At 41.0% G+C, this 23707-nt stretch overlaps 1 pseudogene; it reads right to left on the bottom strand.

Annotated features, from left to right (window-relative positions):
• Nucleotides 1-14055, bottom strand: part of LOC107144435 — a 42765-nt pseudogene extending 28710 nt beyond the window's left edge.
• Nucleotides 14056-23707: the final 9652 nt, after the last annotated feature.

Here is a 23707-nt window from a genome sequence, read left to right as displayed (position 1 = left end):
TTTTCTGGTTCCAGGACTAATGGGAGAATGAAGGTCAAACAAAGATTGAGTAAGTCAGACATGAGCTTCTTTAGAACTGATTTTGGGTATAGAAAAGAAAGAACATTCAGATAGCAAAGGAGAGTCCAAGAACTGAAGGGCTTCCCCATGTATATACCAAAAAGGTTACCAATCTCCAGAACAGCTCTGAACCCTGCCCCACATCCAATATGGCACAAGGTAATCACACAGAGCATGGGTGGGGCCCAGAGAAACAATCCAACCTGAAGCCGTGATTCTCCTCCCTCATGGCTTATGAGTGGCCTTCAAGAGACCCAGAATTTCCTGCATGTCTAAGGGCAGGAATGCAAGGTAATGACAGGATTTAGGGATGGGAAGAAGCCTGAATGTGTGAGACTTCAAGACCAGAGACAAAGGGGCAGGGCCATAAACTCCAGTGGAGAGTGTCTCAAAGCCACCAGTTCAGGAAACAGCAGCCAGTTCACTATAGAGGTCACTGATGATAGGATTGAGCATATATTTGAGGACTTTGTCTTCCCCTTTCCACTGAAGCTACCTCATAAAGACAGACTTTATTTTGGATAGGAGCAAGAATGAGATGAGAGAAAATCCAAGGGACTGAGAATTTACCTGAATGAACTCCTTAAATTACATCATTGCATTTACTTTAATAGATTAAAGTAAAATTTAGATCCATCCTTCCTTCCATCACAACTCTTACCACATGGCTGAAGGAAATTACAAGTATCAGAGCATTTATTTTTAAAAATAATTTGAAAAAGACAACATTTTCTTCTTTCATTTCTTCTTTCATTCAGCATAGTAAATTTGTAATCTATGACAGATTTGAATAAGATACAAGTATACAGGGATAAACAAAACAGTTGTGTCAACATGTGATCCTATTGATGGTTATGATGGATTCAGGACTTAGTTGCGCATTATAGAAACACTCTTGCAGATTAAGTAAAGAGGGAATTGGGTGCAAAGGCAATTATGAAAGGAGAAGGTATTGGGCTTGGCTTTGAGAACTAACACCCAGAACAACACTTCAAAGCTGCTATGTCAGATGTTATCTACCCCTGGACAATCAGGAGACCTAAGAAACTACTATCTCACATTCAGATTCCAGTGATAGGCTGAAAATAGCCTTCCAAAATATATCCACATCTTCATTCCTGGAACTTGGGAACATGGCATTATATAAATGTGATTGAGTTGAAAATCTTCAGATAGGGGTGTTCTGGATTGTTAAGAGTGGATCCTTCTAAGAGATTTGATGCAGATGGAAAAGAAGAAGGTCATTAAAGATGGAAGTAGACATTAGGATGATGTGGCTGCAAGCAAAGGAAAACTGGTAGCAATTAGAAGATAGAAGAGGCAAGGAACGAGTTCCCATTGAGCATCTGGAGAGATGCGAGCCCAGCTGTCTCCTACTGATAATGATTTTGGACTTTCGGTCTCCAGAACAGTAAAAGAATGAATTTCTACTATTTTAGGCACAGCGTATTTGATAATTTGTTTCAACAGCCACAGGAATTGAATACATCCCAGCCTTGGTTCAGTGTGATCTGGACACAAGAAGCCACCACCTCCATGGTGGCTCCAGAAACCATAGTGTTGCCTTCACTGTGATCCGGAAATCAAGAAGTCCCCCCAGATCTGTGGGATCCAGAGCCACAATGTAACTGTTGGTGCTAAGTACAAATGCCACCCTTGTATCACCTCTTTTTTTTTTCACCAAACTGCTAAATTTAGTTCTCACATGAGTGCCCTTGACCATTGGCATCTAAATCCCTATGGAACATGAGGGAGTCTGGTTATACCAATTTTATCATTCAGGCCCCGAAGAACTGAAAGATGCAATAAGATGCAATAGCCTGAGGTTTAACAATCCAATCTACTGTATCTGCCATGCTATGCCTGACATTTTTAGTACACTATTACATTTAGTACACTATTACTCAAAAAAACCAACTGAAGTGTTAAGATGAACACGCCAAGCTTCAGACAAATATAGATATTACCTCCTAAGAGTCCTCTGCAATTAAAAAGAAAAGGTTATTTGGAAAAAAAAAAAGTAATAGATTGGAGTGTTTATAACAACTGTTTCGTTGCCAGGCAAGATATTTTGACTTCCTAGTAAACATTCATGACTTTCTCCAACTTTCTTCCTAACACTATCTGATTTTGATCCTATGAACTTGACCTTAAGGTTTAACATTTGTATTCACTTCCACCACATATATTCCATGGGATTCAATGGTCACTTCTGATTCTCTTAGCCTGGCTTTCCCATTTCCTTCTTTACTTTGATTCACCTTCTAGTTGCCTGCAATTCCAACTTCAACAACATTTTCAAGAATGTTTTATGGTATATTCCCTGAATTCTCCTTCATTTTTTTCCCTAGTACCGGGGATTAAACACAGGGCCCCTTAACCACTGAGCCACGTCTCCAGCCCTTTATTTTTTTTTTATTTTGAGACAGGGTCTTGCTAAGTTGTTTAGGACCTCACTAAGTTGCTCAGGCTGGCTTTGAACTTGTGATCCTTCTGTTTCAGCCTCCCTAGTTACTGGGATTACAGATGTGTGTGACCACAGTCAGCTGAATTCTAGCCTCCTTGAGACTACCTGTATATAACCTTCATTCTGAAGGGTAATCTGGATAAAAAATCAGAACATGGTAAACATTGTCCTACTGTCATCTAGCATTGCATGTTGGGACATCCTTTTATTGTTTTATTTATTATTTATTTTTACTCTGGTTGATTACTTATTCCCTGGTTGATGGTTTTGTGTTTTAGACTTTTCAAAATTTCTGGTAAAACCTTTATATTTATCTCCTTGCTTGGCTGCTGCTAATGAAGCTTGTTTGTGTGTTGATTGGTGTGTGTGTGTGTGTGTGTGTGTGTGTGTGTTATGTACAAGGCAGGTTTTATTATTTGCATACTAAAACAGGTTTTATTATTTGCATACTAAAACAGTTCTTCTTGCTGTCTTTACCTGAAACTCTCCAGGTACTGGTTTGATAGCCAGGGCCTGGGCCCACTATTGGTCATAAATGTTGAAGACACAGAAAGGTAGAGTGTCCCTCCAGGATGGTTCTCATTCTGGTTGCAAGTAGCAACTTGAGAAATGGCCCTTGTACATTTGAAAATAGCTCCTTTACTCCTATCATCTTCTCATTTCCAGCTAAGTATTCCCAGGTCTTTCCACACTTCTCCATCTTGATTAAGTTTCTCTTTATCTCCATCCCTCTTAAAATGCGATTCTCAGCATAGAACACTGCAAATAGGATCTCACTAAAATAGGGCCCAGTAGGCCTGGGCCCTCCTTTGTTTTGAGCCCTCTCAGTCATTTAATATGGACCAAAGTCATGTTCATATTTCTAGAAGCCATATTTTACTATTTATGCATTACACTGTTTTAGTCAGCTTTTCCACTACTGTGACTTAAAGACCCAACCAACACAATCATAGAGAAGGAAAGGTTTATTTAGGTGCTCATTGTTTCAGAGGTCTTAGTCCATAGATAGCAGGCTCCATTCCTCAGGGCTTGAGGTGAGGCAGAACATTATGGTGGAAGAGTGTGGCAGAGGGAAGCAGCTCACATGATGATCAGAAAGCAGAGAGAGAGAGAGAGATCTCCACTCATTAGATACAAATATATACCCCAAAGCCATGTTCCAATTCCCACCTCCTTGAGCCAAACCTACCACTTCAATTATCATTCAGTTAATCCCTATCAGGGGATTAATTCACTGATTGGGTTAAGACTCTTACAACCCGATGATTTCTCTGAACCTTCTTGCATTGTCTCACACATGAGCTTTTGGGGGACACTTCACATCCAAACCATAACACACTCTATAACTAAAACTGATAAGACTTTTCTATATGTGTTGTTGATAAGCTCTCTCCCATTCTGTAGTTGTGTAGCTGCTTTATTCCTCTGTATTTGTTTTGTTTTTAGACCTTCTGCCATTTACATTATTTTAAATTTGGTTGATTATTCTGGACTGTTGATCTTTTGGATAATGACATTGATGCATTAGTTATCCCTGATAACTTCATGTTATGAGAGTATTACAAAATGTCCTCACTGAGCTAATAGTAATGTTTTTATGTTTGTGTGTGTGTGTGTGTGTTTGAAGTCTATAAGACCTAGCTGACATACTAGTTCTGTGATGTTGAACAATTTCATCAGATTCCTCATTTATAAAGTAATAATAAAATAATACCTCCTTTATAGGACTGAATATGAGGTTCCTAACACATATAATTGAATATATGGTGCCTAGAATATACAAAGTACCTATCAGAAAGTAACTATTGTTAGAATTACTGGTTAAAAAGTCAAAATAGAAACTGATGATAAAAGAGCCCCTTAGCAGGCCATGAAAAATCCCTCCTGCCTTTGCATTAACCCTGTAACTAACAACTGTTCTGTGTCTACCTAATGGCACCATCACAGAATCTTTGTGAATTTATAAAACAAGATGGTGTTGAAGATCTTGTGGAAGTCCGTATGAACCATGCTATAGCCTTCCTTCAATAGCATAAGGAAAAGGAAGTGAGGTTGGTGGGGCCTTGCTCTTTCCTGAGTAACCCTTGCTTGCTGGTTCCAGGGTCCACTGCTTCCTTTATAAGAGCTATCGAAGGCCATGTTCAGCAGATGTCAACGTAACTGATCTGGAGAGGTGGTTTCACATTAGGGTTCAACATAGTGCCTCAGAGTCTGTTCCTCCCAGGGGAGAAAGAGGCAGAAGGCAGGGGTTACAGCCTTTCCACATCTATGACACCCAGAACAGCTCTACTTTGACCAATTTTCTATATTTGTATTCCATATATAGACTCAGATCATATTGTTTAAAAGGGCATCAGGAGGGGTCCTGGAGCCCACATCTGGAAACCATCCATCTCTTTTCAAATTCCACTTTCTATCCTTTGCTCTCCTTCAGTTTAGGAACAACATTCCAGTTGTAAGCCCTCCCCAAACCTTTGGCATTAGGGGTTAAACCCGGGAGCACTTTAACACTGACATGTATCCCCAGTCCTTTTAATTTTTTTATTTTGAGAGAGGAGCTCACGAAATTGCTGAGGCTGGTTGAACTTGCTATCCTCCTGCCTCAGCCTCCCAAGTAGCTGGTGTGTGCCATCACTCCTAGTTAACATTCCAGTTCTTTATGGCCCATCAAAGATCTGAGAACAGAACAGCAAGTTCCTGTGTAACAAGTTCTTTCTGCCTTTTTGGACAGAACTGAACTTGGGCTGAGGGACCTGAAAGCACCTAAGCTGCTCAGCACCCATTGTTCACTTCACCCATGACTTTCCTGTGAATTCCTTGTTGTGCATTCACCCCTTTCAGAATGAGGAGCTCTCTGCAGCAGAGGCAAAAGCCTTCAGGACCCATGGCTCTGCTTTCTGTTCTTTGCTATCATCACGTATCTTGCAAAGAGTCTTCCTTTCTCCTATAAATGAAAATGCCCTTTCCAATGTTCCCAGCCTGTTAAACAGAACATAATTTTCTGGGTTTTAGAGTTTCGTGCCTTTCCCAAGTTGTGTGTCACCCCTCCCCCCACCACCAGTTTTCTACTCTTCATATGTTTTGTTGTTTTTGTTGTTGTTATGATGAGCATCACTCTTATTTATTCCCCAAGTGTATTGGCTGGACTTTTCTATTCTCTTTGGACCTTTAGACTTTGTTCTCTTCCTTGTTGAATTTTTTTGTTGTTGTTCTTATGCTTAAGTTTCTCATGGTGCTCCCTGTATAATCATCTGTGATTTTTGGTTCTCTCCCCATCTTTCCTCAACAGTTTCCTTCAGTTATTCAGAAAATGTTTGTGTAGGTTCAGCTCTGTGCTGTGCAGGGAGCTGGGTCTTGGGGAACAGCACACGGTTGTCATTCTCAAGGAGATTTGTCACAATTCCATTTGTTTATGTATTTTTCTCTCTAGGAGCCACTTTGTTTTGAAAGCCTGAGACCACGGGCTAATTCTGGCTTAAGTAATGGTCTTGACCAGTTGCAAGAGAACAAGACTCTACGTTGGCAGAAATCAGGGCAGCAGGTTCTTATCAAAGACTGGAGATAGACAGGAAGCCAGCTAGCAGGTATTCAGAGCCTGTGGCGTGCTGAATCCTGTGCTGGGTCCACTAACATACCTTATCTTATTCATCATGTTTCCCCGCAAAGGGGTCTCCTAATCTCATGTTGCAAGCAATGAAGTTCAAGTTTAGAGAATCCCCAGGTCACACGGCTATAAGGGAAGAGGTTGAGATTCATGTTCAAGTTCATTTTTCCACAAAATTGCAAGACTCAACTTCCTTTGAAATTGTGCCTTTGACCCTTCCACATCTCTTTTTCACTCAGTCTACATTTCCCACCCCTTTCTAAACCCAGCCTGGCTCAGAGCTCCCTTCTTCCAGCTAACTGACTTCACTAAGTGCTCCAGAGTATTCTTGAATTCCATACCATCTGTGACTTAGGCTTTTCATTATTTTGTACCTAGCTGACATTTTGCTTTATAGCTATTTTTACATTTTTTTTCCATTTTGTGTAGTTGGCTGTCCTAAGCGCCCCAGTACTGGAGGACTGAGTTCATCCCACCTCAGTGACTAGTGCCAAGGGTCCCAGTTGTGGATTGTGATCGCCTTCCGATACGGTTTTCATCTTTCCCTCCTCTCCTCCTTTTCTAGACTTTTCTTTACCTCTCATATATTTGTGGGTCTTTAACCCTTTTTCTGCTCCCCTGAAAGTATAAAAGCTAGGTCTCTAGTAGATTTTTCAAGTAAACGACAAAATGGCTTTAAAAGTTGCCCCTGTGGGCTCTTCTTTGTGTAACATGTCCTTGGTTTGAACTCACTAGCTATAAGAAGTGACAAAGACCAGTGTTTTTGCTTCTCTCCTTCCCTGGAGATGCTGTCTTCCTTGAACACCATCCAAGGTCACTTAGTTCCCTTGCCTCTAGTTCCTAATGCCCTCCAGGAGTGCACTTAGACCTCTGATGGACGCTGAACTCTGAGATCAGCCCTTACCATTTGATGGCAGCAAGAATCTCTGCTTTATTCATGGGACATCTGGCACTTTCCTCTGAAATCCATTAGCTTTCCCCCACCTCCTTTTTTTCCCATTCCCATTTTCCAGTTGTCCAATGAGCACAGTCATAGTTTACATTGTCGGCCTTCTAGGCAAAGTCTTCAGATGGATAGAGCATAGGTATTGGGGTCTGATGTGGGAGTCTGCATATCTCCCCCCAACCCTGTTTCTTGCATCTGCAAAGTACACATTTCCTAGCTACAGTATGAAGATCCTTCATCTCAGGCATGTGTCGATAGCTCCTGAAACCATTGTGTGGCAACCCTGCCGTGGTTCCTACACCTGGACTAAATGGTCAGTCCAGAGCTAGGCTTGGCATATGCACGATTGTCAAACCTCTTGGTCATTCTCTGCCCCTTTCCACATTTCTCATTTTTCCCACTACTGACAACCCTGTAAGCAGGTTGGGGAGAAAATAAAGATTCTTGGTAAGAAATCTGCTCAGGGACACAGGAAGTTATAGCGAGAACCCCACAAGTGGCTTCCAGGATCCTTACCATGTCTGTCCCATGTATCCGGAAGCCTGGGACCCACCCCGTACTTCCTTCATAATAGCATAACTCATCAGCATTAGCAGAGTCCTTCTTATGTGCCATGAGCTGTCCTAAGAGGTATACATGCATTAACTCTTTTAAACTTTACAGAAACCCAGAAAGTAGGGTCTAATATTATCCCTGGTTGGTGTATGAGGGAACTGAGGCACAGAGCTATTGAGTGATTTGCCCAAAGCAACACAATTATCAGTAGCAGAACTAAAATTTGAACCCTGGCAGTATGGCCTCAGTCACCTTCGAATGTCACCTTCAAATGGATGAATGTTCTGTTCTCAGAGTGAACATCTCCCTCAAAGAAATAGGAAGGAACCTGAGGCTGGCTCTGTGGGCTGCCTAGAAACCATTCACTTCCCTTTCTTCTTTTCCATAGAGCTTTGATCTTGCTCACTCTCTTGAAAGCCCATGTGCTTCCCAAAGCAGGGCCCATTTCAGATGGTGAACCCCGATTGTCTCACTCCCAGCCCTGATTGGTGGGGGTTGAACTTAGAGGCTGACTAGACATGGGACTTCCTTTGCTTTTACCAGGAGTTGCACAGGAAGAAGTCTCCCATCTGCCTTTAGGTAGTGAGGTGGAAGGCAGATGTGATGTGTGAAGCTGCTGCTTAAGGAGACAAGCCAAGGTCAAGATCAATGCATGAGATGATAGAGAAAAAAGGGAGAAAATGCCAGGTCAGTAATCCTCTGAATTAACCAAACTTGCCTCATCCCAGAGTTTTTAGTCATGTGAGATAGTAACCTCATCATTATTTACCCAGGGTCTGTCCACTTTCATGCTACTAATATTTGGAGCTAGATAATCCTTTGTTGTGGGGAGCTGTCCTGTATTCATTCATTTGTTCTCTCTCTCTTTTTCTTTTTTTTAATGGGACTGGGGATCAAATCCAGGGCCTCATGCATGTTAGGCAAGCACTTTGCCTTTGAGCCACATCCCCAGTTCCTATCCTGTGCTTTGGAGGCTCTTTAGTAGCATTCCTGGCTTCTACTCACTGTATACCAGTAGCACCCTCCTCCCCAGTATGACAATCTACAAAGTCTCCAGACATTCCAATGTCCTTTGAGGAAGTGAAACAACTGGTTGAGAACCCCTGGCTTAAGCTTTTATTCTGCAAAATGGATTGTACACAGGCGATACATGATCTATCTGGTTGTAGGAAGAAGGTATGAGAACTTCTGTTTATAATTATTTCTCTCATCCTCTACTTCTAGTTTGAAAAGTTTTATAATATATATAACTTGATAAAATAAAAGTCAAAATGGCTACCAAATAGGGTTTTTTAAAAAAAAGGACTGGGGCTGTAGCTCAGTGGCAGAGCACTTTCCTAGCATGTGTGAAGCACTGGGTTTGCTCTTTAGCACCACACAAAAATAAACAAAGGCATTCTGTCCATCTACAACTACCCCCCCCCCCAAAAAAAAAGCAAAAATCCTTTTTGGAGCCTTGGAGATTTCCTGACTAGAAAAAGATTACTACACAGATATGTCAGAAACTGCATCTGCCAGAAGGGACAACTTTCTGAAATTTAACAATGCCTTTGGAGGTTTGAGAAATACTGGAGCCACCAGTTTTTCTTCTTCACCTGGACATTCCAAAGCATACAAAATTTATTACCCACCAATTCAATTACTTTCTGATTGCTGAGCTTGATAAATGCCCAAGCCCACTTCACTGGGCAGGATCTTGGTTCAGTCTAAGTGAACCTGAGATTCCCAACTTGTAGATCCATTCTGCACCTAAATAAAATTGTCCTTGCTTTTATTTTAACTTCATTTATGATTTTTGGCTTATAAAATATTAATGCAACAATTCAAAGACATAGTTTTAAAATAAGTTCATGTCTTAGCATGTTCAGAAAAGTTCTTTTTGCTGTGGGAACATGTGATTACAAATATTTGGAAACCACTTGCTTAAGCCACTTCTGGTTTCTATTTTCTGTTACTTGTCATCAAAAGCATTTTAACTTCCTAAGAGGATAATCAGATTAGCTACAATAACTGAGCATTTACTACATGCCAGACACTGTTGTAAACCTTTGCTTCATCCTCAGAAACATCTTAAGAAAGACTATCATTTCCCCATTTTCCGTGTGAGGAACTAAGGCAAAGAGAGGTTAAATAAATTCTAATCCTCACTCCTTTGGTATGCAAAGGAGTGAGGATTACAACCCAGCAGTCTAGTTATAGCGTCTCTGTACCCCTTGACCATCAGGTTATACAGGGTCACAAGCCTCATTTTACAATTTGAAGCAGAGCTCTGAGGAGGTAAAAGAATTTTTCCAAGCAAACATAGTAAGTTGTGGCAGAAGCAAAGACAGAGTGGAGCATGGAGGGCCCTATGCAACTTGCAGCCAGCTGCTGGGTAGGAAGTGGGTCTGGTTCCATCCTGATGAAGAGAAGGCAGCATCAGGAGTCAGTGATCCCCCCTTCCTTTCCTTTCTACTCCTCCTCTTCTCTCAGATGTGAGCACCTCCCCCACCACATATATACCCCCCAAGCCTGATCTCTATCCTCTAGAATCAGTTCTAAGTGCCTGGAATCCGGGAAGCTATCCCTGCCCCCATGATTATTCTTTACTTAAGTAAGATGAGAACGAACAAAGGAAACTCTCTTTTTATTGGCTTGAGCTAATAATACAGCTAAGCAAATACAGGTATGTTAATACATTCCCTTTCAAATCCCATTTATTTACTGATGGAAATTACCTGGGCATGTTCTTTAAATTAAAAGTAATTTCTTCTGCAGAAGGAAGATAAAAGAAATAGTGCCTCTGACCTTTCGTATTAAATCACCTCTCTTTTTCCTCAGAGTGTGGCAGAAGCACAGGCAGATATAATAGGCTCTCTAAACTCTATCATTTCCTCTTCTCAAAAGCTGCTGTAAACTTTACCTTATAAGTGCTGGAACTACAGCCCAGGGTAGAATGACCAATGTAGAAAGACACTACCAGAAAATACAAATAAATGTATCACCCCGGGCAGTGTTGCTAAAAATAAGCCATATACCAGAGCTATTTTAAAGTTCTTCCACAGATCTTTCTAGGATTCAGAAACTGAATACGTTCTTATGAAGGAATAATACTATTAAGCCAGGTGCTGTTCTGGATGGCAGGAGCCACACAGTGATCAAAAGAGATGAAGTCCTAACTCTCATGGAGCTCCCCTGCTAGAGGAAGAGAGAAAGGTAATAAATCATGGATTGATAAGTATATAATTTGTCATGTGGTAATAAGGGACCAGGGCAGGCAAGGCTGCCCTTTAGGGCGCTCTTCGATGCCGATTTTACTACCATTTTTTTTGGTATTGGAGATTGAACCCAGGGGTGCTTAGCCACTGAGCCACATGCCCCACACTTTTTATTTATTTATTTTTTATTTTGAGACAGCCTAAGTTGCTGAGGCTTGCTCTGAACTTGAGATCTTCCTGCCTCAGCCTCCTGACTCGAGTCCACCACCACACCTGGCTTCACTACTTTCTTAATGGCATCATATTTGGTAACTTTTTCCAGATGCAAAGTCAGGTCTCCAACTCCCACACCTGTGATGAGCACACAGAAGTCCATGCCACTCAACTTCCCATTACGCTCAGGGATGACCTTGCCCACAGCCTTGGCAGTGTCAATAGATGCAGGGATGATGTTCTGGTCAGCCCTATGGCTATGGGGCCAGTTTCCCAGAGGGGTCCATTCATGGTCTTCTTGATATCACTGATGGTTTATGCACTATGGTCATGAGTCCCTTCATGATGCCGAAGTTGTCATGGATGATTTGAACTTAACCAGGGGGACTAAGCAACTGGTGGTAAGGAGGCATTGCTGATGACCTTGAGGGAATCGCCATAATAACTCTCATGGTCGGCCCCCTTCGTAAACATGGGCATATCAGAAGGAACCCTTTTGACTCCACCCTTCTCATGAGCCCCAGCCTTCTCCATGGTAGTGAAGACACCAGTGGAGGCCACAACATATTCAGCACCAGGACAGTCCCATTTGATGTTGGCAGGATCTTACTTCTGGAAGATGGAGATGGGCTTTCCATTGATGGTAAACTTCCCATTCTCAGCCTTTACTGTGGCACTGAACTTGCCACTGCTGAGGTCATATAGGAACATGGAGACCATGCAGCTAAAGTTAATGAAGGGGTCATCCATGGTGATCATGTCGACTTTGCTGGCGTTACAAGCAGCTCTGGTGGCCAGGAGCCCAGTAAAACTAAATCCATCTACTCCCAACCTTCACCATCATGTCTCAGGAATGTGCCTCGCACCGCAGGAGAAGATGTCTATCAAACAGGGAGGAGAAGAAAGCCAGACCCTTGAGTTTCTAAAGCTCTGTTGAGAGGGGAAGTTGAAGCTGAAGGAGGAGGGTGGGTCAATAAATACCCTCCACTTCTGCAACTAAGTCCCCAAGAAAAGTTTGTGTTATTTCTCTTGATACCTTGAAACACCCCTGATAACATTCTTGGCTGCTTTTATATTTTATGGCTTTCTGTTCTTCTTGCTTAGATGTCTTACCTTCCTTGGTTTCTTATCTAACACTAAGATTCCAGGGTTATCAGGGTATTTGAGGAAGAGGCACATTCTAGAAAGTACAATAGGCAAGATGCCCCAAGATTCATCTATCCAACCATCACCGATCCAACACATATCTGCTGAGTGAGCAGAATGTGCAGTGCACTTTCTAGTGCTGGGGAGACAATAGTGAGGACCTCTGGGGTTCCCAACATCATCACGATAAGGATTATAAATAACTCTACTGCCAGTTTTCCACTGCAGGTGACTGAAAACTTAACTCAAAATGGCTTGAACGATCTGTCTCAAATATCAAAGCATCCAGTCATGAGTACCACATAAAGTTCCACATTCTATTCTCTGTAATTCTCTTGGATTGATTCTCCTCCGTTATATACTGGCATTATATACTCTAGCCCAATCGGGCTAGAGATAAGCTGGCTACAGCAGTGCCAGCAATCACAGCAGACATCACAATATCCAAAGAAAGAAAGAGAACTATTTCTGTATTTCTTAGAAGAAAGAAAACCATTCTCAAAATTCTCCAGAAGATGTCCCTTACATCTTATTTCCATGGTCTTCCAAAATTCATCACTGGCATGGAGATTGAGATAACCTTAATAGGCCCAGACTGGTCATGATCTTCCCTGGATTCTGGGAATGGTGTCACCATCTCTGAGCATCATGGGGATGTGTCACAGTATCTGTCTAAAAGAACTGAGTTCAAAAATTGTGCTCTATATGTGCAATAAGAATTGTAATGCATTCCACTGTCATGTATTTAAAAAAATAAAATCAAATAAATTAATAAATAAATAAAAGGCTAATCTTAAAAAATAAATAAATAAAAAATAAAAGAACCGAGTTCTATTTAGAAAAAGGAAAATGGGGTGAAGGCAGTGGGTGGCACACTGTCCACAACACGAGAGATGCTCCCTCAGAGGCGTAAGGACGTCCTGTGGTGGAGTTCAGAGGGAGCACTAGGGGTTTTCTTTTTTACTTTCCTGGGCAAGAGAAGTGAGGGAAACAGGAAAGTTTGAAAAACAAGGTTACTTTGGGGGATGGGCTGGGGATAAAGAACATGAGGCTAAAAACCATCCTAGATCCAGACTATGAGGGTCTCATAAGCCCTTCTCCAATGATGTGGTTTAATCCTACTACAAATGTAGAGTCGATATGAATATTTTTAATGTTTTCAAATCATATTTTTAAAATTGAGAAATAGGGAAGGGAAACTAAATGTCTCCTATGTGCAAGATTCTCTCCTCCAGTCCTCACAACAGCCTAATAGAAGGCTACAGTTCGAAGGTCCGTCTTACAAATGAACAGCTCAGGAACCATATAGATCATAGATAGCTTAACCATATAACAGAAGCTCTTACTGATTGGTTTTGGCCCAGGGACACAACTGTGGGTCTGGTAGTTCCTAAGCCTGTGACCAACCGGTGGGTAAGACAAGGCAGTGTGGTGGAAAGAATGTGTCGTGGCTCTTGCAATCGTGGAGAAGGAAAGTAATGAGTAACTGGACTGGAGCATCAATGGCAGGAACAGAGAAGAAACATGAAAATAGGAGTAAGTTGTAAGAACTAGAGACTGAGTACCTGTTATGGGTGAAAAGACAGAGTTTTTAAGACACCATCAATATAGTCAGTTCAATGATAAATCCTTATTTTGAAAATTCAAATTTATTCCAACTTGGGAAACACACAAACCCACACACAGCTATGTAAGTACCTCACACATCCACCAGCCACCTGGTGCACCATGAGCCACACCCATCTCTGCCTAGTGTGACAATTTTCTGTCTCATTCCCAATAATCTTCCTTCTACCACTTCATAATACTCTACACTCTTACAGCCCTTCTGATGCCCATTTCCACCAGCAAACTCCAAGTGTCCCATTTCTTGTATCATTTATGTATTTCTCACTCAACCACATAACACGTAAGATCATACTATTAGGGATTAGGTTCCTACATTTTACTTTATGTTTTGTGTCACTGATGAAGTTTTGAGTGTTGTTCCCACTTTCATCCTAAGCAGTTTGTATTTTTTTAAAAAAAGGTTTATTTATTTCTGCTATCAAAGAACAGAATTATGACAGTGTAATTTAACAATCCTAATTGGCTTCATTTTTAATTTTAAAATCAGGTAACACTTCATTCCATAAAACAGAATCAGTTTTCCTATGAGCCAAGAACTCATCAAAAATAATTTGATGAGTTAATATCAGATTATTTATTTTGCTTACACAAAATAAGGACAAGGGAACTTTACTATTTCGCCAGTTGAGGATAGCTGTTCTCCCTCTAATCCAGATTTCTCTTGGAGGACCAGATGTGTCAGCTTGGTTTGATTGACTCTATGTTGTGTTTTTTTTTCTCCCCCTGGAATATTGTCTCTGTTGAAAAACTGGCTTCACAAAGAAGATGGCAGTAGGAAAATTTCAGAATCCAGAGCTTAAAAATAAGTCTTGGGCAGTGTGGGGTTATTTTCTGTCTCTGCGGGGGATCATCTGGTGTCTGAGGCCTGGGGACAGAGGCAAAGTCCCCAGCCGCCCATCCAGGAGATGTCACTCTCAGTAGCATCTGGTGTCCTGACCTGTGCTTGCTCAGGATGAAGGTGGGTAAGGAGCAGCAGGTCACAGGGGCCCCCTGACCCTCTGGGAGTCAGAGCTCTCCCTGGGCAGACCTTAGGGCTGAGGGTCAGTGGCCAGGGGAGAATCATGTCAACGACTGACCCCGCCGGTGGACCCTGAGGTCCTGGGGCAGGGATGCAGGAGGCAGCCAGTGTCACAAGACGTCCCCATCCCCAGCCAGGCTGGGCACCTGGCTAAGTGAGGAGAAAGACGGTGTCCCTCCTCAGGGCCTGGCCCCTGTGCCTGGTCTCACTTCCTCCCCGGCACCGCCTGGAAGGGGAGGAAGTGACACCCAGTGGAAGGCCGGGAAGTGAGGCCACCCTCACATTCAAGTTCAGGGTGCGACAGCTCAGTCTGCCCCCAAGAGGCCCCATACTTGGCTCCCGGTCACGGGCCACGTCCCTTCTAAGAGTCACGCCCTGCCCTTTATAGGCACAAGGACCCAGAAGTTCCAGTAGTAAAAACATGTTTAGGCCCTCGGATCCGGAAGTTCCTCAGACACCCATGTTTAGGCCCCTGGATTCAGAAGTTCCAAAGGTGCACGTCCATGTTTAGGCGCTTGGATCCAGAAGTTCCTCAGTTGCATGTCCATGTTTAGGCTCTAGGATCCAGAAGTTCCTTTGGTGCACGTCCATGTTGAGACTCTAGGATCCGGAAGTTCCTCAGGCGTCCATGTTTAGGCCCCCGGATCCAGAAGTTCCTCAGGTGCACGTCCATGTTTAGGCCCCAGGATCCGGAATGCCTCAGGCATCAGCAGTTTGTATTTTGAGGTTTGTATTTTTATCAGTTTGTCACAACCTTATTTATTTATGTATGTATGTATGTAGGTAGGTAGGTAGGTAGGTAGGTATTGGGAACTGAACCCAGGGCATTTAGAAGAAGAGAAACCAGAGTTCAAGGTGAGTCAACAACATCAAATGTTCTAAAAGCTCAGATAGAATGAGTAGTAAAAACAGGTTGTCAGGTGAGGGCATTCATTCATGAGTCATTTTTAACAGTAGGGAGGGCAGGCTTTTGGAGTCTCTTCTTTTTCCCAAGACTTTTAGACTTCACCTTGAAACAAAAAGAATGGCATTTGGGGCGGGTTAGGTGGTGCATACCTGTAATCCCAGCGGCTCAGCAGGCTGAGGCAGGAGGATCCTGAGTTCAAAGACCGCCTCAGCAAAAGTGAGGTGCTAAGCAATTCAGTGAGACCCTGTCTGTAAATATAATACAAAATAGGGCTGGGGATGTGGCTCAGTGGTGTAGCTTCCCTGAGTTTAATCCCTGGTAACCGCTGGGGGGTCGGGGGAGAATGGCATTTTGTAAGGAAGTAAAAATTGAAGGTGAAATTCAAAGATGTTTTTAGAGCTAGGAGTAGGGTTAGAAGAGACAGGAAGACTGAAGCAAAGAAGCCGACAGAAGGGACAGAAGACAATGAACATGGTTAAATTGGAAAAAAAAACAAACTATTCCTTCTTCCCTGGGATAGGGATGAATAAGGTGGCATTAGCTTAGACAAGGCAGAGTTTATACCTCACAGCCTCTACTTTCCTTGGGAAGTGAGGGAAAATGAAAATAAAATCACAGCATCTCAACCAAAAAGGGACTGATTTTTCTGGCATAAGAGAAAGTGACAAGAGGCAGCCAGGGCAAGGTGGGTGCAGAGACTCTGCAGTGTCACCAAGGTCCCAGACGCCTATATTCCTACCTTGTCAGCTTAATATGTGGCTTTGTTATCATAGGGACAATATGGTGCCAACACTCTAGACAGCACATCTTCATTTCAAGAGGAAACACACAGGAGGGTAGAGAAACTGCACGCCAGTTAGTTTTGTCTTTTTATATAAGGAAAGCAACAGCTCTCCCGAAAGCCCGACCCACTACACTTCCATTTATATCTCAATGGCCAAGACTATGCAAGAGAATCCAGGTAGATTGATATTTCTAACTCTACGAGGAATAAAATGGAGAATGGATATTGAGTAAATAACTGGCTATGCCCATCGCATGAAAATAAGCAGGAATAAATTTTGCAACAATGTAAAGGACAGAGCCAGGTCTTGAAGAACATAATTTCATAATCAGCAGCATTTTGTATGGCTTCTATCATCTTCAAGCCAGGGGGAGTTACTTTATTTCAGTGACCTAAAATTTTCTCATCCATGAGAAAAGAGGGTTAAGCATGTTAATCCTGAGGTATTTTTTCTTCTACACCCTGCAATTCTAAGGCTTATGTAACATCCATTTCTAAAATAGCAGGGAACTAAGACTGACTTTCTTGGAAGCTTGAGAAACTTGTGCCAGGAGAGCTGGCACTCTCTCCTTTCAGACTGACACAGTGCGGGCCACATGGAAAATGTCATCAGCGGGTATGTTGGATAGGGCTTATTAGTGTTCCCAAATTCAAAGTTTTCGGAGTTCAGTGTACACTTACGAACAGTTCTGTGATATAGACACCTGGAAGAGAAATGCCAGGCTTACAGTACGTGAGATTTAAACACTTTAACAGAAACTATTGAATTACCTACCAAAAGGCTGTACCGATTTATATTCTCACTAGCAACGTACCAGAGTAGTAATTTCACTAGCAAAAAAATATACGTAAACATGAAGAAATAAATAGTAGCATGAGTTCTTTTATTCTTTGCCAGATACTATCATATGCTCTTTACAATCATTGTTTATGTAATTCTTCTGGCTACCTTATGAAGTATGATCATGCCCATCTTGGAGACAATGCAACTATGGCCCAAGAAGGCTAACTAGTGTGCCCAAGGCCATAAGCTTAATTACCAGCAAAAGTGAGACTGAAACTTAACGCTTGTCTGACAACAAGCCGGTTCTCTTAAACCCTGTGCTTTACTGCCTCACAATTTGTTCCTCCTGTCTTTAGTCTCCATGGAAAAAATTCTTAATCATGCCTCAGAAGGCTTAACACTGCAAATGCCAAAATTTGGTAAAGAGTAGTATTTCTCAGAATAAGTTCTGGGCACCACAAAACCACAAAGTAGTATTATCCACTAATATAGCCTTCAAGAACCATGGAGAAGTCTGTCTCTAATGGTTTTCAGCAGAGAGAATAACACAGGAGAATAACACAGCCAAGTTATTTTTGCCTATCTGTGTCTTCTGATCTCTAAAAGAAAATCCCCAGACTTTCTTGTTCTTTGTCATGGACCTAAGGTGAGATGCTCACAGGTCCCAGTCTGTGTCTATTCGATCTTCCTTGGATATGTGTCCAGTTGCACAATCAGGTACTGAAGTCCCTTTTGACATGACATATAACCACAGCAGGAAGGGGGAGAAAAAAACCTGAATGAATAACCTGTGCTCCTAGTGAAAGTTTTGTTGTAACAGGGACAACAAACCACAGTGGCTAGCCATTGACTTAAATTTCTGCATGATTCAAAGTTTTAAATTTTGAACATACTTTGCTAATTGCTATGCTAGATGTCTGTTAGTGGATTCCATCTCACTCAAGGGATCTACCTCTATAAAGGACACACGAGCTTCTTCTAGGCTGTGAATAAAGCAGCTGCCCCAGAGCTTGCAAGGCCAGAGTGGCTGGGGTACAATGGTCCCACAGACTCCAGGTCCCACCTATTGGAAGGAGCAGCAACTCATCAAGGCTTGTTGTGATGTTTAAGTGTTTAAGTGTTTGATGGCGTGAAGTCATAGCAAAGGTCATGACTCATTTTACCCCTGAGGAAAAACTCAGGTTCACTCTTTGGCAGGAAGATTTTATAGTGAACACCTCATGCAGATTAAAAACCACAAGTCACATAATTGAAACTAGTCTTACAACCAGGTAACTGGGTAATGCATTAGCAAGATGAGCCAGTTAAGAACTACACGCCCCTTGTTGGTTCTATTGTATTCTGAGTTCTCAGATTCCTTTTTTTTAAATATTTATTTTTTAGTTGTAGTTGGATACAATATCTTTAATTAATTAATTTATTTTTATGTGGTGTTGAGGATCAAACCCAGGGCCTCGCCCGTGCTAGGCAAGTGCTCTACCGCTGAGCCACAACCCCAGCCCCTCAGATTCCTCTTTTAAAAGTGAAGTTCCTTCTGCAAAGATTAAGAACTAAACATTTTTGAATAAAAACATTAAAAAAAAAAAACTTTCCTCCTCTAGAACTGTGTTATATAGTAACATGGGATTATCGGGCACAAATGTTTGTTTGCCTAGAAACAACTGAGTTAGTGATGTCTAAGTTAGACTAGACTTTGGAAAAAACAAACTAGTTCATATGATTCTAAATCAAGATTTGGAGGGAGTCAAAGAGAAAAATATTTGGCTCTCCAGGATAAATTGAGACCCTGAATGAAAGAAAGGACTTGAGTCAATTATGAAAATGTCATGAGGTGGAAATAAGAGGGAATTAGGAGTTAAAATACAAATTGGGAGTCATTCTAAAGTGCCACAAATGTTTAAAGTTCAAAGTCTCGTGCTGTGTTATTTTAACTGGTTGGTATCTTATTGCTGACATATTTTTAAAGCATTCTTTAAAAATTTTAAGTGGTAAAATATGCATAACAGAATTTATCACTGTAACTATGTTTAAGTGTTCCGTGGCATTGAGTACATTCATACTGTTTGCAACCACTGGTTTATTTTGAGTATTATAACTATTATGGTGGCCCTATAACAGCAGTTCCTAACGCCTGCTGTCTCTAAGGCTAATGGTTTTTCCTTGAGGAAAGAGCACCCAGGAGGAGACATTGCTGATTGATGAGTAAGAATCCCAGGGAAGAAGAATTTGGCTCAACATAAGAAAGAACTTTCTATTTTAGATCTGACCAACAGGAACAGGAGGCCTGTGATCTCCCCTTTGAAGGTGGAGAGTGACCAACAGGAGCCCTTATGCCACCTGTTGGGTGTGTTGGGGAAAGGATTCCTCTTCTGGGTGGGAGAGGGACCTCTGGGCTTCCTTCCAACTGTGAGATTCTGCAGTCAAACTGACTTCAGAGATTGCTGTACACTCAGGTTTCAGATGAGCTTGCTGGAGTTCAAGCATACTCAATTTGGACTTTAAAATAGTCACACTTAAAACCACGCGTTGACAGATTTTTTATCCTTTCCTGGAACATTCTCTGCTATTTTTGTCTGAACTATGGAGAAATCATTAAAAGTAGGATACTGGGTCTCGGGCCCAATGCAGCCAGTTATAATCCAAGTGATGCAGGGCAAGTGATGTTCATCGGGAACCAGCTCCCACTTAGGGCTGTGCTTCCTTCGGATTTGCTCCTTTCCTGTCCCAGCATAATTCTCTAAGATGCAAATCAGATGCTACTTCCTCTCCCATTAAAAAAAAAAAAAAAGAAATTCTTCCGTGGCTGCCCTTCATTTTCAAAACAAAGTTCAAATCTTCTGCCTGGTATCCTGGGCGCCCCTGCTCATGAGATCTGTCTCTTGCTATTCCCTCCCTCCAACTCTAATCCCTATTTGGACTGAATTACTTTCAATTCTCTGGTGCTTATTTGTTTGGCTAATTCCTACATATCCTTTAAGACTCAGTTTTGGTGTAGACTCATTTTCCCTAGGGCTTAGTCAGAGTTCTTTATAGCACCCTTATTTTCTGTGACCCAGACCATAGGCATCCTAGAAAGTGCATCTTTGGTGGCTTCTAAGATCTGGGCCTGGGTGGGGGAGGTGGGGGTAGGGTTATGGATCCCTGACTCAGTCCATGCATCACAATAATCAAAAGACTGGGGAATTAAAAAAATAATCCTGGACTGGGACAGTTCTTTGAATACATGACATAAGACACAGAAGCTATAACTTTAGAAAGACCACTAAATACAATCATATACATTTTTTTGAGTTACCCACGCCAAAAAAAAAAAAAAAAAACATTGCTCACCAACTCAAAATACAAATGATAAAAGAGGAAAATTTGAAATCTATCTTATATAAAGAGCTCCTATACAAAATAAGAAAACAAATGCATACTAATGGTCAAATCATGTATACAGTAGGCATAAAAGAGCTTCATGTGGCTTTTAAACCTGTGAAAAGATAAACTTTATTAGTACTAAGAGTACAAGTGAAGACGACAGTGGCCTACAATTCATCATCACTCAGGTTAGGGAAAACTAAAAAATTTTAACACATTGTTGGTAAGAGTATATGGAAACAGGCATTCCATTTGTACACTGCTGGTGAATGGGCAAATTGCCATATATTTATGGTAACATGATGACAACTAAAAGTACATATATCCTTGATTCAATTGTTTAATTACTACTGACATTTTATCCATAAATTTGTAAATGAATAAAATGACAAATTGAAGACAGAATGTTCCTTCTTTCTCTGTTCTCTGAAAAAAAGTTTAAAATGAAGGAATGATTATCTGTTCCTCGAAAGTCTCCTAAAGCTTTCTGTAACACATTTGTTGTTTTGGGGGTAGGAGTGCTGTCCTTTTAAATCAGTCATTCCGTTTTTCTAATGCTTATTAGCTCGTCTAAATTTTTATTTTTAAATATAGTTTTTTTAGTTGTAGATGGACACAATACCTTTATTTTATTTATTTATTTTATGTGGTGCTAAGGATCAAACCCAGTGCCTCACACACGCTAGGCAAGCACTCTACTGGCTGAGCTACAACCCCTACCCTAGATTTTTTTGCAGGGTCAGGGCTAGGTTAATTTTAGTAATCGCTTCTTGAGTTAATTTTTGTAGGAAAAATCATATTTTATCTAAGGTTTTAATCTTACTGGCAATGTTTATTTATATTATTTTCTTATCATTTAAAAATATCCACTGGGGGTTGGGGACATAGCTCCCTTGGTAGAGTGCTTGCCTTGCATGTACAAAGCCCTGGGTTCAAACCCCAGCACCGAAATAAATAAATAAATAAATAAAAATCCACTATGCCCATTTTTATGTTTTGTTGGTATTGTTTATGTGGATATTTTCTTTGAGTCTTTTTACGTGTTTTATTTCTTAATTTTTCAAAGTACAAGCCCTTGATTATGTTGAATCCACATTGTTCATTTTAAATTTTATCAAAACATGTCTGCTTTTCATGTTGGTTTGTAGTCTTTTAAAAATTTGCCCTTGTATATTAATGTCTCCTGCCCCACCCCACTTCATTATTTCCACCTTTTCTTGGGATAAGGTGATTTGTTTAGGCATGTGTCTTACTAGCTATATTTTTCTGGATTTTACACTAAGGATGAAATATTTGAAAAAGAAATTAGGAGAATAATTCCATTTATAATAACATTAAAAAGAATACAATATTTAGGAATAAACTAAGGAGAGAAATATTCGTATACCGAAAAATACAAGACATAGAGGAAATGAATGAAAGAAGCAACAAGGTAAGCAGAAAACACCCAGGTTCATGGATTGGAAGACAATGTTAAACTGTCCATGGTATCCCAAGTGTTTGATAGATTCAGTGCAATCCCTATAAAAATCCTGAGGCATTTTTCTTATGGATAGAGAAAAGACACTTCTAAAATTCATGTATAACCAGAAAGGACCTCAAATAACCAAATTAATCCTGAGAAAGAACAAAGCTAGAAACATCACACTTAGTGTTTTCAAAACATATTACAAAGCGGTAATAATTAAAACAGTATAGTACGGGAATAAAGACAGACACATAGACCAACGGAACAGAATAGAGAGCCAGAAATAAATCTGCCAATACATAATGTATTAGCTATAGCAATGAAATACCTGCGGCAGCTAACCTTATAAAGAGAAAAGTTTTATTCAGCTCAGTTCTGGAGGCTGAAGGTCCAAATGGCATAGCACAGGCGTGGTGGCCACCCCTTGGCTGCCTCACCTCATGCCAAGATGGCAGAGGTGGCTGCACATGTGTCAGCAAGCATGTGATCACATCTTGAACCAGGAGCAGAGAGAAAGAGTGGCATGGGGCCAAACTTTCTCTTTTTACAATAATCCTCTTGTAAGAACTCAATGGGTTGGTGTAGGAAGGATAGTAGAATGAATCAGACATTATTACCCTATGGACATAATACTGGTGGGATTCTACATTATGTACAACCAGAAGAATGAAAAATTATACTCCATCTATGTATGATATATCAAAATGTACTCTACTGTCATGTATAACTAATTAGAACTACAACAGAAGAACTCAAAGGGTCATACAGAATTATCAAAGGGGTTACATGAGAAATGCCTCATGCCTCCAGGACCCACAGACCCCTATATTAGGGCCACCTTCCAAAGGTGTCACCACCTCCTAACAGCACCACCCTGAGGATCAAGGATTTAATCACAATGCACCCTTCAGGGACACAGGCTATACCCAACTATAGCATCTAGTCAGCTGACCTTTGACAAGGATGTCAAGAATCCACATCGGGAGAAGGATAACAACAAGCAGTGTTGGGAAACCGGATATCCATATGCAGAAGAATAAAACTGGACCCTTACTGCATATTGTAAATAAAAGTCAACTCAGAATGAATTGAAGACTTTTAACATAAGACCTGAAACTGTCAAGCTCTAGAAGACAGAAGGGAAAGCTTCATGACCTTGGTTTGGGCAATGATTTTGTGAACATGCCACCAAAAGCAGAAGCAACAAAAGCAACAGGAGCTGGAACTACAATCTAAAAAACTTTTGCACAGCATGGGAAATAACATGGAAAAGATAACCCATGGAATGGGAGAGAGGATTTGCAAACCATAAAGTTAAGGAGCAGTTGATTTCCAAAACATACAAGGAACGCCTACAATTCAGTAAAAAAAAAATAAACCCAATTTGAAAGTGGGCTAAAGATTTCAATAGACATTTCTCCAAAGATGGAAAGATGCTCAATGTCACTAATCATCAAGGAAATTCAAATCAAAATCACGATGATATATCTTCTCTCCTTTTAGGATGCTATTTTGTGAGTATGTATGTATGTGTGCGTGTGTATATATATATATATATATATATAT

This window comes from Marmota marmota, unplaced genomic scaffold, assembly GCF_001458135.2.
Source record: "Marmota marmota marmota unplaced genomic scaffold, marMar, whole genome shotgun sequence".
NCBI lineage: Eukaryota > Metazoa > Chordata > Mammalia > Rodentia > Sciuridae > Marmota > Marmota marmota.
The sequence above is the reverse complement of the archived record's forward strand: the minus strand, read 5'-3'. Positions and strand labels throughout refer to the sequence as shown.